The sequence below is a fragment of the Arachis stenosperma genome, chromosome 1, assembly GCF_014773155.1.
Source record: "Arachis stenosperma cultivar V10309 chromosome 1, arast.V10309.gnm1.PFL2, whole genome shotgun sequence".
NCBI classification, from domain to species: Eukaryota; Viridiplantae; Streptophyta; class Magnoliopsida; order Fabales; family Fabaceae; genus Arachis; species Arachis stenosperma.
The window spans coordinates 108892400-108902722 of record NC_080377.1 but is presented as its reverse complement, the minus strand read 5'-3'; positions in this window follow the sequence as shown (position 1 = coordinate 108902722).

The window sequence follows — 10323 nt, the reverse complement described above, 5'->3', positions numbered from 1 at the left end:
GATTCTATTCCGACATGATCGAGAACCGACAGATGAATAGCCGTGCTGTGACAGAGCGCGTTGAACATTTTCACTGAGAGGATGGGAGGTAGCCATTGACAACGATGAAACCCTACATACAGCTTTTCATGGAAGGAGCCTTGCGTGTATGAAGAAGAAGACAGTAAAAAAGCAGAGATTCAGAAGATAGAGCATCTCCAAAACCTCAACCTGTTCTCCATCACTGCAAAACAAGTATTTGTTCCATGTTCTTCTACTTTTCACAATTAAACCTGAGAATTATGATCTCGTGACTAAGAGTTACAAGATAACCATAGCTTGCTTCAAGCCAACAATCTCCGTGGGATCAACCCTTACTCACGTAAGGTATTACTTGGACGACCCAGTGCACTTGCTGGTTAGTTGTGCGGAATTGCAAAAGTGTGATTGCAATTTCGTGCACCAAGTTTTTGGCGCCGTTGCCAGGGATTGTTCGAGTTTGGACAACTGACGGTTTATCTTGTTTCTTAGATTAGGAATATTTTTTTTGTTGGTTTAGAGTCTTTTATTTGAGTCTAGTTTCATATTTTAAGTTTGGTGTCAATTGCATGTTTTTACTCTCTCTTAATTTTTCGAATTTGCATAGTCTTAGTTGTTTCTTTACCTTTAAAAATTCTAAGTTTGGTGTCTTCTTTGTGTTTTCCTTTAAAATTTTCGAAAATTTGTGTTTGATTTTCTAAAAATTTTAAGTTTGGTGTCTTTTTGTTGTTTTTCTCTTTCCTCATTTCAAAAAATCAAATCTTTTTCAAAATAATTTTCAATCATATCTTTTTAATAATTCCAAAATCTTTTTAATTAATTAATTAATTTAGTTTTCAATTTGCTTGATTTTATTCTCTTTTTGGTTTTCGAATTTTTACTTTATTTTCCATTAATTTTATTTTATTATTTTCAGTTACCTTTCAAAAAAAAATATAATCTACTTACAATCCATATCATCTCCCTTTCTCCATCATGGACCTAAGTGGAATTGAGCAATCCAGAAGGACTCTGGGGTCATATGCTAATCCCATTACAGCTGCATATGGGAGTAGCATCTGTATACCTCCCATTAAAGCAAGCAGCTTTGAGCTAAATCCTCAACTCATTATCATGGTGCAGCAAAATTGCCAGTATTCCGGTCTTCCACAGGAAGAACCTATTGAATTTCTGGCACAGTTCTTACAAATTGCTGACACAGTACGTGATAAAGAGGTGGATCAGGATGTCTACAGATTATTACTGTTTCCATTTGCTGTAAAAGATCAAGCTAAGAGGTGGTTGAATAACCAACCCACAGCAAGTATAAAAACATGGAGACAGTTAAAAGATAAATTCCTGAATCAATTTTACCCTCCAAAAAGGATGACACAGCTAAGGCTGGACATCCAAGGCTTTAAGCAAGAGGATAATGAATCCCTTTATAATGCTTGGGAGAGGTACAGAGGAATGCTAAGGAAATGCCCCTCTGAAATATTTTCAGAGTGGGTACAGTTAGACATCTTCTACTATGGGCTTACAGAAAAAGCTCAGATGTCTTTAGACCACTCAGCTGGTGGATCTATACACATGAGGAAGACGATTGAAGAGGCTCAAGAGCTTATAGATACAGTTGCTAGAAATCAACATCTATACTCAAGCAGTGAGTCCTCTATTAAAGAAGAAGCTATGGCAGTAACTACTGATCCTAATCCTCAAGAACAGATTGTTGAGCTTAATCAGCAATTACTCCTGATGACAAAACAGTTAGCAGAATTTAAAGAGATGCTCCAAGAAACTAAAATTGCTAACAAGAATATAGAATCACAGTTGAATCAGACAAAACAGCAGCTATCTAAACAGATAACAGAAGAATGCCAAGCAGTTCAACTAAAGAGTGGGAAGACATTGAATAATTCAGCTCAAAGTAGCAAAAAGCCAAGAAAGGAACAACTGACAGAGGATAACCAAACCACTGCCCAAAATCCCTCTGAGGACAGTAAGAGCCCAGAGAGGAACACTTCTGGCATTCAAACGCCAGAAAAGGGGGGGAAAAGTTGGCGTTAAACGCCCATTCCTTGCCCAGTTCTGGCGTTCAAATGCCAGAAAAGGGTGGGAAGCTGGCGTTAAACGCCCCTACTGTACCCAATCCTGGCATTCAAACGCCAACGAGGAATCAGACACCTGAGAGTGCTGATAGTAACCCCTCTAAGAAGGCTTCTCCAACCACCTCTGTAGGGAATAAACCTGCAGCAACTAAGGTTGAAGAATATAAAGCCAAGATGCCTTATCCTCAGAAACTCCGCCAAGCGGAACAGGATAAACAATTTACCCGCTTTGCAGACTATCTCAGGACTCTTGAAATAAAGATTCCATTTGCAGAAGCACTTGAGCAAATACCCTCTTATGCTAAGTTCATGAAAGAGATCTTAAGTCATAAGAAGGATTGGAGAGAAACTGAAAAGGTGTTTCTCACTGAAGAATGCAGTGCAATCATTCTGAAAAGCTTACCAGAGAAGCTTCAAGATCCTGGAAGCTTTATGATACCATGCACATTAGAAGGTGCTTGTACCAAGACAGCCCTATGTGACCTTGGAGCAAGTATCAACCTGATACCTGCAACAACTATCAGAAAGCTTGGGTTGACTGAAGAAGTCAAACCAACCCGGATATGTCTCCAACTTGCTGATGGCTCCATTAAATATCCATCAGGCATAATTGAAGACATGATTGTCAAGGTTGGGCCATTTGCCTTTCCCACTGACTTTGTAGTGCTGGAAATGGAGGAGCACAAGAGTGCAACTCTCATCCTAGGAAGACCTTTCCTAGCAACTGGACGCACTCTTATTGATGTACAAAAAGGGGAAGTGACCCTGAGAGTCAATAAGGATGAGTTCAAGTTGAATGTTGTCAAGGCTATGCAGCATCCAGACACATCAAATGACTGCATGAGCGCTGATATTATTGACTCTTTGGTGGAAGAGATCAATATGACTGAGAGTCTCGAATCAGAGCTAGAGGACATCTTTAAAGATGTTCAGCCTGATCAGGAGGAACCAGAGAAAATAAAAGAACCTCTGAAAATTCCTCAGAAAGAGGATAAGCCTCCCAAACCTGAGCTCAAACCACTACCACCATCCCTGAAATATGTATTTCTGGGAGAAGGTGACACTTTTCCAGTGATCATAAGCTCTGCTTTAAATTCACAGGAAGAGGAAGCACTAATTCAAGTGCTAAGGAAACACAAGACAGCTCTTGGGTGGTCCATAAGTGATCTTAAGAGCATTAGCCCAGCAAGATGCATGCACAAGATCCTATTGGAAGATAATGCCAAGCCAGTGGTTCAACCACAGAGGCGGCTAAATCCAGCCATGAAGGAGGTGGTGCAGAAAGAGGTCACTAAGTTACTAGAGGCTGGGATTATTTATCCTATTTCTGATAGCTCCTGGGTGAGCCCTGTCCAAGTTGTCCCCAAGAAGGGAGGCATGATAGTGGTTCATAATGAAAAGAACGAACTGTTTCCTACAAGAACAGTTACAGGGTGGCGTATGTGTATTGACTACAGAAGGCTCAATACAGCCACCAGAAAGGATCATTTTCCTTTACCATTCATAGACCAGATGCTAGAAAGACTAGCGGGTCATGATTATTACTGCTTTTTGGATGGCTATTCAGGCTACAATCAAATTGCAGTGGACCCTCAAGATCAAGAGAAAACATCATTCACCTATCCTTCTGGCGTATTTGCTTACAGAAAAATGCCTTTTGGTCTATGCAATGCACCTGCAACTTTTCAGAGGTGCATGCTATCCATCTTCTCTGATATGGTAGATAAGTTCCTAGAAGTCTTCATGGATGACTTCTCAGTATTTGGAGACTCATTCAGCTCCTGTCTTGATCATCTAGCACTTGTCCTGAAAAGGTGCCAAGAGACTAACCTGGTCTTAAACTGGGAGAAATGTCACTTTATGGTGACTGAAGGAATTGTCCTTGGGCACAAAATTTCAAGCAAGGGAATAGAGGTGGATCAAGCAAAGGTAGAAGTAATTGAAAAATTACCACCACCTGCCAATGTTAAGGCAATAAGAAGCTTTCTGGGACATGCAGGATTCTACAGAAGGTTCATAAAAGATTTTTCAAAAATTGCAAAACCTCTGAGCAACCTGCTAGCTGCTGACACACCATTTGTGTTTGACACAGAGTGTCTGCAGGCGTTTAAGACCCTGAAAGCCAAGCTAGTCACAGCACCAGTCATCTCTGCACCAGACTGGACATTACCATTCGAACTAATGTGTGATGCCAGTGACCATGCCATTGGTGCAGTATTGGGACGGAGGCATAACAAGCTTATGCACGTAGTTTATTATGCTAGCCGTGTTCTAAATGACGCACAGAAGAATTACACAACCACAGAAAAAGAGTTACTTGCAATGGTTTATGCCATTGACAAGTTTAGATCCTATTTAGTAGGGTCAAAAGTGATTGTGTACACTGACCATGCTGCTCTTAAATACTTACTCACAAAGCAGGATTCAAAACCCAGGCTCATAAGGTGGGTGTTGCTTCTGCAAGAGTTTGATATAGAAATAAGAGATAGAAAAGGGACAGAGAACCAAGTAGCTGATCATCTGTCCCGAATAAAACCAGTAGCTGGGGCGTCCCTCCCTTCTACTGAGATCTCTGAGACCTTTCCAGATGAGCAACTCTTTGCCATTCAGGAAGCTCCATGGTTTGCAGACATTGCAAATTATAAAGCTGTGAGGTTCATACCCCAGGAGTATAGCAGGGTGCAAAGAAAAAAATTAATTTCAGATGCCAAGTACTACCTATGGGATGAGCCATATCTCTTTAAGAGATGTGTAGACGAAATGATCCGCAGATGTGTACCTAGAGAAGAAGCACAAAAGATCCTATGGCACTGCCATGGATTACAGTGTGGGGGACATTTCGGAAGTGAGCGAACAGCCACTAAGGTCCTCCAATGTGGCTTCTACTGGCCTACTCTCTATAGAGATGCCCGAGAGTTTGTGCGTAACTTTGACAGTTGCCAAAGAGCTGGTAACTTGCCTCATGGGTACGCCATGCCTCAACAAGGGATCTTAGAGATTGAATTGTTTGATGTATGGGGTATTGACTTTATGGGTCCTTTCCCACCATCATACTCAAACACTTACATTCTGGTGGCAGTGGACTATGTATCTAAATGGGTAGAAGCAATTGCCACACCCACTAATGATACTAAGACCGTGCTGAAATTCCTCCAGAAACACATCTTCAGCAGGTTTGGTGTTCCCAGAGTACTAATCAGTGATGGGGGCACTCATTTCTGCAATAAACAGCTGTACTCTGCTATGGTCCGATATGGAATTAGCCACAAAGTAGCAACTCCGTATCATCCACAGACAAATGGGCAAGCTGAAGTCTCTAATAGTGAGCTAAAAAGAATCCTGGAACGGACTGTTATTGCCCGTAGAAAGGATTGGGCAAAGAGCTTGGATGATGTTGTGTGGGCATACAGAACAGCATTCAAGACTCCTATAGGAACCTCTCCATACCAACTTGTGTATAGGAAGGCCTGTCATCTACCCGTGGAACTGGAACATAAAGCCTACTGGGAAACCAGATTCCTAAACATGGATGCTAAGTTAGCTGGTGAAATAAGATTGCTCCAGCTAAATGAGCTAGAGGAGTTCAGGCTCAGTGCCTTTGAAAATGGAAAAATTTATAAGGAAAAAGCAAAGAAGTGGCATGACAAGAAGTTGTCATCCAGAGTCTTTGAGCCAAGACAAAAAGTTATGCTCTTCAACTCTAGGCTCAGACTATTCCCACGAAAACTTAAATCCCGGTGGAGGGGTCCGTATGTGATTACAGGAGTGTCACCATATGGATATGTTGAGCTTCAAGATATTGATTCTGATAAAAAGTTCATAGTTAATGGACAGAGGATCAAACATTATCTTGAAAGTAATTTTGAGCAAGAAAGCTCAAAACTGAGGCTTGAATGAAGCTTAGTAAAGGTCCAGCTAAAGACAGTAAAGAAGCGCTTGCTGGGAGGCAACCCAGCCATTAGTAGGTTATTTATTTTACTTAATAGCATATTGACATACATTCTCCAAGGTTGATCATCAAAATTGAAGGAATTCACAGAGTTACAGAAGGATTCAGTGCAAAAAGCAGAGAAAAGGAGCTTGCTGGCGAGAAAACGCCAGTAAGGGGAACTCTGGGCGTTAAACGCCAGTAAAGGTACCATTTTGGGCGTTAAACGCCATAATGGGTACCATTTTAGGCGTTTAACGCCAGAATTGCAGCATCCTGGGCGTTCAGGAAAACGCCCAGTGATAAAGGGGTTTCTGGCGTTTAACGCCAGCCAGGGTACCTGGCTGGGCGTTAAATGCCTATAATGGCCACCAATTGGGCCTTAAACGCCCGAATGGATACCATTCTGGGCGTTTAACGCCAGAAAGGTAGGGGACAGAGATTTTGTTTTCCACTTCAAATTTTTTCAAACTTTCTTGTTTTGATCCATAATTTTCTGCATAAACACATTACAAACTTTCATCATTCACTTTCAAATTTCAAAAATCAAATCATTCTTTAAATCTCTTTCAAATCTTTTCCAAATCTTCTTCAAAAACTCAAATATCTTCTCAAATTCTTTCCATATCTTCTCAAATCTCCTTCAAAATTTTTGAAATCTCTCCCCCTCCCTTATAAATACACGTTCGGCCATCCCCCTCTCCCCACCATTCGAATTTGCTCTCCTCCTCTCTCTCCTCTTTCCTTTCTTTTGCTTGAGGGCAAGCAAACCTCTAATTTTGGTGTGCTTTTCCGTGATCACTAAGCCAAGATTTATCAAGATCATGGCTCCTAAGGGAAAACAAACCAATACAAAAGGCAAGAAAGAGAATAATCCAAAGAATCTTTGGAGTCAAGAGAAGTTCTTAACCAAAGAACATGCAGACCATTACCATAAAATAATGGGTCTGAGGTCAGTGATCCCGGAAGTCAGATTTGATCTGAAAGAAGATAAATATCCGGAGATCCAAGAGCAAATTTGAAATAGAGGATGGGAAGTTCTAACCAACCCTGAGACAAAAGTTGGAAGAAACATGGTTCAGGAATTCTACTCAAATCTGTAGCTGACAGATAAGTAGAGAATGACTGGAACTGCTTTTCATACCGACAGAACCATGGTCAGAGGGAGAGTTATTTACTTCCATCTGGACAAAATAAGAGAGGTCTTCAAATTGCCTCAACTACAAGATGATCCTGAATCCTTTAATAGGAGAATGGTGAGAGTAGATAAGAGGTTGGATCAAGTTCTAGAGGACATATGCCTCCCTGGAACTAAGTGGATGACCAATTCAAAAGATGTCCCAAACCAACTCAAGAGGGGAGATCTCAAACCAGTTGCAAGAGGTTGGCTAGACTTCATTGGGCGTTCTATTTTGTCCACTAGTAACCGTTTTGAGGTCACTATCAAGAGAGCAGTGATGATTCATTGTATTATGCTGGGAAAAGAAGTGGAGATTCATCATCTGATTGCTTGTGAGATTTACACAATTGCAAACAAGAACTCCACTGAAGCCAAACTGGCTTACCCAAGCTTAATCTCTTTACTATGTAAAGATGCTGGGGTGAGGATGGGAGTAGATGAATTCATTCCAATTGAACATCCAATCACCAAGAAGTCAATGGAAGGACAATTGCAAGATAACTCTATCAAAAGGAGGGCGCAGGAATTCCTCCCTGAGCTTCCTGAATTTGACTACTGGGCCCGCCTAGAAGCATCTGTTGCCAAGCTGCAAGAAGCTATGGAATAAATTAAGGAAGAACAGCAGAATCAAAACTGCATGCTCTGCAAACTGCTGAAGGAACAAGAGAAGCAGGGGCGTGAGCTACAGGAGCTGAAGCGCCAGAAGCTCTCCCTTGAAGAGTCAAACACCCCACAAGTTGAGGGAGCATCCACTTCTCAAAATCAAGGTTGTTGAGTCCTAACTCTGTGATAACCTCTATCATTAGGAATCAATTTTAGAGTCATTTAAATTTCTGTTATTAATTTTCTATTTTTTTTATTATTATTAGTCTTCTCTTATAATTATCTTTGAGTCTTGTTCTTATTTCATGATTAATAAAATTTAAGGTTCATGTCTTAAAGCTATGAGTGTCCTATGAATCCATCACCTCTCTTAAATAAAAAATGCTTTAATCACAAAAGAACAAGAAGTACAGGATTTCGAATTCATCTCTGAAACTAGTTGAATTAGTTTGATGTGGTGACAATACTTTTTGTTTTCTGAATGAATGCTTGAATAGTGCATATGTCTTTTGAATTTGTTGATTGAAGAATGTTAAACTTGTTGGCTCTTGAAAGAATGATGGAAAAGGAGAAATGTTATTGAGGATCTGAAAAATCATCAGATTGATTCTTGAAGCAAGAAAAAGCAGTGAATTCAAAAAAATAAAATAAAATAAAAAGTGATCCAAGGCAAAAAGAACGTGCTTAAGAACCCTGGACACCTCTAATTGGAGACTCTAGCAAAGCTGAGTCACAATCTGAAAAGGTTTACCCAGTTATGTGTCTGTGGCATGTATGTATCCGGTGGTAAAACTGGAAGACAGAGTGCTTTGGGCCACAGCCAAGACTCATAAAGTAGCTGTGTTCAAGAATCATCATACTTAACTAGGAGAATCAATAACACTATCTGAATTCTGAGTTCCTATAGATGCCAATCATTCTAAACTGCAAAGGATAAAGTGAGATGCCAAAACTGTTCAGAAGCAAAAAGTTACTAGTCCCGCTCATCTAATTGGAGCTAAGTTTCATTGATATTTTGGAGTCTATAGTATGTTCTCTTCTTTTTATCCTATTTGATTTTCAGTTTCTTGGGGACAAGCAACAATTTAAGTTTGGTGTTGTGATGAGCGGATAATTTATACGCTTTTTGGCATTGTTTTTAGTATGTTTTTAGTACATTTTAGTTAGTTTTTAGTATGTTTTTATGAGTTTTTATTTAAAATTCACTTTTCTGGGCTTTACTATGAGTTTGTGTATTTTTCTGTGATTTCAGGTTATTTCTGGCTGAAATTGAGGGACCTGAGCAAAAATCTAATTCAGAGGCTGAAAAAGGACTGCAGATGCTGTTGGATTCTGACCTCCCTGCACTCGAAGTGGAATTTCTGGAGCTACAGAAGCTCAATTGGCGCGCCCTCAATTGCGTTGAAAAGTAGACATCCTGGGCTTTCCAGAAATGTATAATAATCCATACTTTGCCCAAGATTTGATGGCCCAAACCGGTGTTACAAATCAGCTTTAGAATTCCCGGCGTTTAACGCCGGAACTGGCACAAAAGTTGGAGTTAAACGCCCAAACTGGCACAAAAGCTGGCGTTTAACTCCAGAAAAAGTCTCTACACATGAAAGCTTCAATGCTCAACCCAAGCACACACCAAGTGGACCCCAAAAGTGGATTTTTACGTCATTTACTCATTTCTGTATATCCTAGGTTACTAGTTCACTATAAATAGGATCTTTTAACATTGTATCTTGACCTCATGACACTTTACACATTTCATATTGTACCTTCTACGGCATGAGTCTCTAAACCCCATGGTTGGGGGTGAAGAGCTCTGCTGTGTCTTAATAGATTAATGCAATTACTACTGTTTTTCATTCAAACACGCTTGTTTCCATTCTAAGATATCACTTGCTCCTCAACTTGATGAATGTGATGATCCGTGACACTCATCATCATTCTCACCTATGAACGTGTGCCTAACAACCACCTCCGTTCTACTTTAGATTGAGTGAATATCTCTTGGATTCTTTAGCCAGAATCTTTGTGGTATAAGCTAGAATATATTGGTGGCCATTCTTGAGGATCCAGAAGGTCTAAACCTTGTCTGTGGTATTCTTAGTAGGATTCAGGGATTGAATGACTATGACGAGCTTCAAACTCGCGATTGTGGGGCGTTAGTGATAGACGCAAAAGAATCACTGGATTCTATTCCGACATGATCGAGAACCAACAGATGAATAGCCGTGCTGTGACAGAGCGCGTTGAACATTTTCACTGAGAGGATGTGAGGTAGCCATTGACAACAGTGAAACCCTACATACAGCTTGCCATGGAAGGAGCCTTGCGTGTATGAAGAAGAAGACAGTAGGAAAGTAGAGATTCAGAAGATAGAGCATCTCCAAAACCTCAACCTGTTCTCCATTACTGCAAAACAAGTATTTGTTCCATGTTCTTCTACTTTTCACAATTAAACCTGAGAATTATTGATCTCCTGACTAAGAGTTACAAGATAACCATAGCTTGCTTCA